This window comes from Pteropus vampyrus, unplaced genomic scaffold, assembly GCF_000151845.1.
Source record: "Pteropus vampyrus isolate Shadow unplaced genomic scaffold, Pvam_2.0 Scaffold218, whole genome shotgun sequence".
In the NCBI taxonomy this organism is placed as follows: domain Eukaryota; kingdom Metazoa; phylum Chordata; class Mammalia; order Chiroptera; family Pteropodidae; genus Pteropus; species Pteropus vampyrus.
In genome coordinates this window covers 265,479-274,446 of record NW_011888999.1, presented here as the reverse complement: position 1 = coordinate 274,446, position 8,968 = coordinate 265,479, and positions in this window count along the sequence as shown.

Genomic DNA, 8,968 nt, shown 5'->3' with positions numbered 1-8,968 from the left:
CGATCTTACTAAGGTTTGAGCAGAGTACAAAGCATGCCTAGACAAATATCCTGTATAATCTTTTAATATTTTCAATGTTCAAGATGCTGTGCTGGTGACTGGGGATTCAAAAGATGAGTAATATGCAGCCCTTGATATTAAGGAGGTCATAGTCCATTGACAGTAAAAATTAATTAGAATGCAGTATAATAATAGATATGACAAAGACAGCTCAAACTGCAGTGGAAGATGACAGGGGAAAATTATGAATTTGGAATTGTATATATTTAGTTTGAGGCCATTTCAAAATATCCAAGTACACTAAACAAGTAATAGTTGACTATTAGCACATAGAAATGAGCAGTATTTAACTAAGCTTTTTGGTGGGGGATATTGTTATTTATACTAAATAGTGTGTTTAAAATTAATGATTTAATTGCAGTAGCACCTAGCATTTGTGTGCAATTAATATACATTAGGGACTGTGCAAAATGCTTTATGCATATGCTATGGTCTTAATAGCAGCCCTTTGGTATAGGTATTACTCCTGTTCAGGTAAATGAATGTTAGGTGATACCCACTATTACATTGCAAATAAGAAAGAAGGCTGGAATTTGAACTCATGTCTGCCTGATTCAAGTCTGGATGTTAAATAAGTGTTGTTCCATTACAGAGATAAAGTTGTCTCTGTAATGATGCTGGAAAGGAGTTTTGGAGACTTGAGAACAAGTTTACTAAATTAGAGTTTGATGAGACTGCTGCAGTCTTCCTGTAGAAATGTAGAAACTGACTTTGGAGTAGTTTCAGCAGGTCAAATTCAAACGTCACTCACTATGTGATCATGGCTACAGTATTCATCCTCTGAGCATTTATAAAAGGAATGATCACGAGACAAACTTTACCAAAAAAATAATACTCCTGACCTTGGTACTTAGTAGGTGGTCTTTAAACATTTGTTTCTTTCTTCTTTACCACATGCCTTTTCCTTACTGAGCCCAGGAAAAGAGAGCTCATTCTCTGCTTTATTGATTATGCCAAGAGTTTCAGAGCAGGGCATCTCAAATGTAATGTGTACAGGAATCACTTGAGGATGTTGTTTTAATGTAGATTGTGATTCAGGAGATCTGGGGTGGAGCCAGTGAGTTTGCTTTTCTAAGATCCCAGGAGATGTTAATGCTGTTCTTCTATGACCACGCTTTCATCAACAAGGTTTGTATTGTTTGAATTTTTCTTCTTTTGTATTATACTAAGCACCTCCAGCTCCCAGTCATTTTCTCCCTGCTTTTGCTTTCATACCAAGCAAAGAACAGCTGTTTTCACAGTCTCTAGTGGTGGCAGCAATATTGGACACCTTTCCAACACAAAATACTTATTATTTGGGAAAATAATTGAATAGGAGCAAAAACCTATATAAGCAATTCTAATAATACCAGTGAGCATTATTATGCTGCTTTTAACTTTATAGTGTGTTATCCAGAATATTATCTCAATTGATTCAACTGTTCAACAGGTAGTTTTTGAGAGGTTACTATGGCCAGGACAATGAAGGAACAGAAAAGACTAAGGTTAAGCCTCGTGAGGCTCATCGATTTGCAGAAGAGAAAGGCAAGAAATTCAATAATAGCAAGATCGTGTAAAAAGATCTGTAATGGAAATAGCTCCAAAATTGTGTAGTGATACAGTAGATGGCATTCCTAATCTCCAGGAGTGAGAAAGAAGTCAGGGAAGGCTTCCCAAAGGATATTACATCTTCACCACTGCAGGTATCATCATCATCATCATTGTCATTATCATAACAACCATCAGAGAGCATGTATTGAGAACTTACTTTTTATCAGGTACTGTGCAAAGCATAGAGTATGTGTTATCTCCAACAATCCCCATAACCTCCTCATAAGTTGAGTACTATTATTATTCCTATTTTAGAAATAAGGGAAGGATGCTTAAAGAAATAAAATAGCTTGCTTAGTATTAAATAGCAGGGCCTGAATTCAAAACTGGGCATTTACTTCAAAGCTCATATTCCTAACCATTATGCCCCTATCACCTCATTCTCTTTAAAATAAATGATCACAACAATCTTTATAGACAGAGAAGATAAGTTAATTGTTTTCAGTTTTAAAATTGAGGACTCTGAGATTCATATAAAATAAATTATTTTCTCAAATAATTGGGTAAAAATTGAGGATCAGGCTCAAGTGAGTGTTTTTAAATCCAAGTTCCATGTTTTTCTACATTTTGCAAATCATATGATAAAGGTAGAGTAGGCATGCTATAGAAACAGCTCCCTTTGTTTCACAAGCTATAGCCCTATAGTGTTATTCTGCTTTTGTTTCAAAGCCCTCATGTCGATAATAACAATCTGATTTTTATCTTTGGTTCTATTTTTCATTTGAGCTTTATTTTATTTCTTCTGCTTTTCTTGATTTCTAGAAATGATTTTTTAACATTATTAATAGTACAGCTTAAGTCACTCTTTGAAAGAGTCCTACTAAATAATAATCTTTCACTTTCTGGAGGCTGGGGAAAAAAATTCTTTAAAATATTGGCTGGGAAAGGATTTTGTCTTTAGCGTAAAAAAGCATTATCACCTTTATCTCTTAGTTCCTTTTCCTTTCTCCCCTCATTATTTTTGCTTATTCTCATTCTCTTTCCTTCTACCTTTTATTCTCATTCTCTTTTTCCTACCCTCCTTTCCTTCTTCCCTTCTCCCCCACCCCATCTTTTCTCTGTCTTATTGAGTTTAAGAGATGAGTACTATATTTCTAGTTAAAATTTCATAATGGGTTTTCTGCATTTATAATTGTAGTGTGACCACAAGATATCATGTGAAGAACTTTGCTTTGCAGTCCAGTAGAACCAGCTAAGATTTACCTTCACCAGTTGTTGACTTTGTGATTCTAGGCAAATTAAAATTCATTGGCTTTAATTTGCTCATCTGTAAAATGGACATCATAATACCTTTCTCACAATACAGATGAAAACTAAATATTGCCTGAAAGTGAGAGAAGGTACATAATGAAAAGTTCCCTTCCAGTTCAAAAAAATATAAAGAAAATTGGGGCTAGGCATGGTATTATGTATTCTTTTTTTGTGTTAGTCTTTATAAGTTGGCATGGCTTTATCTTTTACTAGATTGTAGAATTTCCATTGGTAAAAACTGATTTTCACTTATATTTTTGTCCAAATTTCCCAGCCTAATGCATTATATGATTGGTACTCAATAAGTAGAATATTTATTGAACTGAGCCACAAGAGAAGCTGGATCAGGCCAGGGATGCAGACTTTAATGTCAGACAGGCTAGATGCTCTCTCACTTTGCTCCCAAAGCAGTTTCTCTTATAAGGAAGGCATCCAGGTCAGCTCCTATGCCAGCGAGAGATGGTTGGCAGTGTTTTCCTCTAAACTGGAGAGTAAAAGAAAAGACTACTTGACCAGATGCCACCAACATCTTAGAAAATGTAAATATTTAGGCAATTATAGGTTACCTATTGTATTTCCCAATGCTCTTTTCAAGGATTTTTTTTTTACCTGAATAAAAGCCTCAAAAATAGCACAGCACAATAATTCTAGCCCACAAAAATGCAGAAAACCATGGTTATTAATTTGCTTTTTGGAGATGTCGCCTACATTGCATTTGGAGTGCTGCTGCCCACCCCTGATGAGCAGATATTCCCAAGGTCCCAATCTCATCCACCCAGCATCCTGAGACTGTGCATCCTATCCTTGGGCACACCTTCCCTGTGCTTCGACAGTCGACCCCATTTGATTTCTCTCATATCTCTACACATCTGATTTGCTCATTCAGCTCTGCCATACATACCTACCATCTTTTAATAGTTTATGACAGTCTCACAAGCACCTGAGCTCATCACAGAAATGAGTTTACATTCCTTACCTAAACTTGTTCTTCTTCTGTATTTGTTACCATGGCAAATGGCGCAAGAAGTCACTTAATTCTCACAACCACCTTGTAAGTAAATGTTGTTACCCTCATTTGGCTGATGAGAAAACTGAAACTTGAAGAAATCATGTACCTGGAAAGTAAAAGAGTTGGCCTGCAATCCCAGATTATCCTACTCTAAAAAATATGTCTCTCTCATAAGCTTTACAAAAAAAGAAAGAACAGGGAGGAAGAGGCAAAAAATGTTGATTTATCAAATAGCGAGACAGTTATAAGATTCCCAATTGTTACTTCAGGGACCACTTAAATGAACCCAATCTTACTTCTTTAGATCACCTACCTTGTTTAGTAAAAATCACGAACTGAATAACTTAGTTAAATTTTAAAAATACCTGAATTTATTTTATTTTATTAAATTACATAATTATATTATTTGAGATTACATCTGGGAGCAATCTCTCAGCCATTGTGAAATAAAGTCCATACTGACAAAATAATTGCATCCATTCTGGGATGGTGTAATTCAAATTAATGGAAGAGAAAGTGATAAGTTGACTTTGTGCTCTAGAATAAGCACAGATTTTAGAACTTTTTATGACCAAAACACTATTCTTGGCTCATATGCAAGCATAGAAAAAATAGCTAAAGCTTTCAATGTTGTTTGTAAAGATAAGGCACTTGAAAAATATACAGTATTCCCCTTATCCTCTTTTTGTCATTGCCTAGGTCTTGGATGCTGTCGAGGCAGGGTGTTCTAGAGTCTGCTTGACATGGTACACTTACAGGAAAGGGAAACAATGTTAGGAGAATCGTTAAGGTCTGGTTTTTTGTCATTAATGAATTTGTCCACTGTAAGTGATTCTCTTGCCTTGTTGAGGTGATGATGAATTTTTAGGAAACTTTTCTAATATCTAGGACTCCTATAATGATATTCATTTAAAACATCAAGTATGTTTTTTGTTGTTGTTTTTTTTTTTAATTTTGTATTGAGAAAGAGTCTTATGGAAATAACTCTCTCAAAAGTCCAAATTGACTTTATGTGATACAGAAAGTAATTCTGGGCAATACTTGCCCTAAATATCCTGTCATAGGTGTAATGATGATTATTAAGAAGAGAAGAACCACCAGATACCCAGATGGTTCTTCTCACAGACAGAACCATAAACGGATCTCCAATTCCAGAAAATTTCCCTTAGCTTTGCAGACCCAATAACATAAATCAATGGTGCTATGGACTGAATGCGTCTCCTCCTCAAAAATTCATATGTTAAAATTAATCCCCAATGTGAGGGTATTAGGAGGTGAGGCTTTTGGAAGATAATTAGGGCATGAGGGCAGAACTCTCATGAATGAGATTAGTGCCCTTATAAAAAAAGGTCCCAGTGAAGTCTCTTGCCCGCTTCCACCATGTAAGAACATAGTGAAAAGAAAGCTATCTATGAACCAGGAAGTGAGACCTCACCAGACACTAAATCTTGAACTTCCCAGCCTCTGGAACTGAGAGAAATAAATTTATTTTATTGATAAGCCACTCAGTCCATGGTATTGTTTTAGCTGCCTGAATATGCTAAACCAAATATGAAGTATATGGGATTGAAAAGCAGATAGATTTGTATTTGAATTGCATACAGAATGCAACCCTTCCTAACTGGTGACCTTGGGCAAATGTAATCATCTCTATTTCTTAGTTTCTAAAAAAAAAAAAAAAAAAAAGATATATATCAGTGTCGGAGTTGTTGAGGCTTAAACACTTGCCGTTGCTATTGTTATAACCCTAGCTCAGTGTTTAATAAAAGAAGAAACTTGGCCAAGCACAGTTATTATATAGCTATTTCCCTGTCGAGTTCACCTTAAGTTTGAGAAATTACTATATAAAGGAGAAAAAGTATTAAATGCGAGTTTATCTTATTTCAGTAATCAAAATTAATTTCCTTTTGTGAAAAGCATTTACCTCCTAAATATGGAAATATAATACCTTGATTACCAAATATATAAATTGGTGAGAATCAAAACAAAGCAAGACTGACACTACAGTCTTATTTTTAAGTATTTACCCAAGAGAAATTAAATTTATGTCCACACAAAGATTTATATATAAACATTCATAATATATTCATATTAACAAAAAAGTTCATTAATTTATGAACAGAATTTATAAACAAATTTGATATAGCTATACAGTAGAATAATGTTCATAATCAAAAGGATTGAACTATTAATATGCACAAAGCATAGATAAATTTAAAAAGCATTATGCTAAATAAAAGAGGACAGACATGAAAACAAGTTTTGTGAGTCTATTTTATGAAATCCCACACACACACACAAACAAAAAGCCATAATGACAGAAATCAGATCAATGCTTATCAGGACTAGACCAAAGGTTGAAAGGGAAGATATTACAAAGGAAACATGAGAGAAGGAATAAGGTATGGAAAGAGATGTAAATATTTTATATTATGTTTTCCATCATACTGCATTTGTCAAAATTTATCAAATTGCACACTTAAAATTGGTGAATCTTAATGTACGCAAAGTATATCTTAGTAAAGCTAATGAAAGAAAAAAAATGAGAAGAAAACAAAAAAGATGTTGAAAATTTCAAATGATTCTTTTCAATCAAGCCCAAAGATACATTATTCCTCATATTTTTAATGACCTGCTTGTTCTAACCAGCTTGAGCCTAAGTGGCCAAAATACAGTATCTCTGTAATATCAGATCTCATCTTTTAGCAGCCTAAATATCATTATCTTCACTTTACTGATGAGGAAACTTAAAACTTGATGAGGTCATGTAGCTGAAAACTAGAAGAGCTGGACTTCAGTTTCAGATCATTTCACTCTAAAACCTGTGTCTCTTCTAATCATTTTTATCAGAGAGGAAAGAACAGGAGGAATAAAGGAAAGGAAATGATGAAACAACAGACACACTACATACACACATGCACACATGCAATGCTTTAGGGGTAACTGAGAAACTGGTGTACTCAACCCTAATACAATCCTGTGATGTTAGCTGATCCACAAGTAGAAATCTTTTTGCTTTGGTTGGCAGTTGATGGTATTGGTAAAATTTTTCTCCTCTTCTTCCGGGGAACACAGCTAGACTACATTTTCCAGTGTTCTTTGCAATTAAATTGGTTGCATGACTGAGTTGTAGCTAACAGCATATGAGTGGAAATGGTATGTACCATTTGTAGGCATGCCCATAAATCATTTTTATATGTTCCTCTGTAATTTTCATTCTTTTAAACTTGAGGAAGGCAATAGTCCCAGGAACAACTATGAATTGAGGATGGCAGAGCTGTCAAAGTTGTGGTTCATAAATGGGTGCATAGAGAAGATCCCTTCATCTCAGAACACACATCCATATACACACACTACTACCAGTTACTCTTACCAGACTGGAACTAGTCTTTGCTGTAATATGAACAACTAACAAACTATTATATTGAGCTAACACTCGTAGGTCTATTAGTCACCATAATCTTGCCTACCCTGGTTAATACAATATGCTAGAAGCAATCTAGAGCCTAGCATAATATCAGGCCGAGTAGTCTAATCTGGTATTTTCATTAAGCCCACATGAAATCTCAGGTTTTGTCACTTCAGCCTCAAAGTATAGCCAATTTTGGAACTCTACCCAGTGAAGGAGGTAGTTCATTCTAAAGCCTAGAGATAGCTGGACTTTGGTGCCTATCCAAGTAGAATCAGCAATCCCTGAACCCATGATTGTCTTGCTTGTTTTGTGCAAAGAACTATTTCAAGAAGCATAGAAGAAGTGTATGTCCTGACCAAAAGTTATTCTTAAACTAAGTCCATTAAGACCTTGTCTCCTAGAAAATCATATCAAATCAATGTCCTCAAACTTGACCACTTCTAGTAGTAATTTTTCTAGGAAGGAGCATATGTAACATAATGGGGTTAGGATGCAGAGGGCCACTGAGTTTTCCTGAAACAATATTTACATCATCTAGATTCAATTTTTCTTTCCTTGGACACTGTCCAGATATGCACTGCTAACACCGTTTTCTTCTCTCTGCATTTTTCTGAGTTGCCATTACTGACAACATATTTTCTCTTGACATTCTTTATTCTTCTTTATCTTAGCTAATACCAATGAGTCAAGTCTTGTTCTGGCTTGGGAACTATCCATTCTCCCTAAGAAGACTGTTCATATTTCTAAACTCATCCATTATGTGTTGATTTTATCAGTCAACTATTCAGAGTTCTCTGGAGACACTCAAGCATTATAAAGAAAATGATTAATTTCAACTCACCAATTTGTAGATAAAAAAACAAAACAAAACAAAAAAACAACTTAGAAGACAAAAAGCCTTTCCTCCTTCAGAATCTGTATTGTAGAAGTAATTAGCTAAATGATTTGCTTGTTTTTCTTTTGTTAGATAATGTGGCATACAAAAAAAACCAGTTAGATCTAGGTTCAAATACTTGCACAAAACCTACTGGGGATGTGCAAGTTGCATCAATTTGTTTCAACTCTCTCACCTATTAAATAAGAAAATCAATACCATATAATTTTGGCGTGTGTTAAATGTGTTAATTCCTTCTCTTCTCAATCCAGAGAATAGACAGCATTGGATTTCCTATTCCTGTGGATACATTACATTCTGTACTGTAGATACCTACATTCACTTGTAATGCATTTCTGCAGTTCTCAAGTATCATATGGGAGGTCTGATTTTCATGATATTAAAATCACTTTCAAACTGTCATGATATTAAAATCACTTTCAAATTGAGGATATGATTGGCTTTTGATAAATTACATAGAAATATATCAAGTGTGAGAGGAATGTATAGTGTTGAACTTGCTAGAATTTTCAAATTGTGAATGACATTCCTATCCTATATCTATATGACAGAAGAGCCATGATGCATTATATCCTAGTTCAAGTCCACAATGCAAACAAAAACAATTACTTTCTTATTTACTGTATTTAATATTGCAGTGCCTCAATTTTCTTCATGTAATTGAAGGCCGTCTAAGAAAGAATAAGTGTTTGGAACTAATTATTGAATCTAACAAAGAATTATAATTTTAATTAGCAAAAAAAAAAAAAAA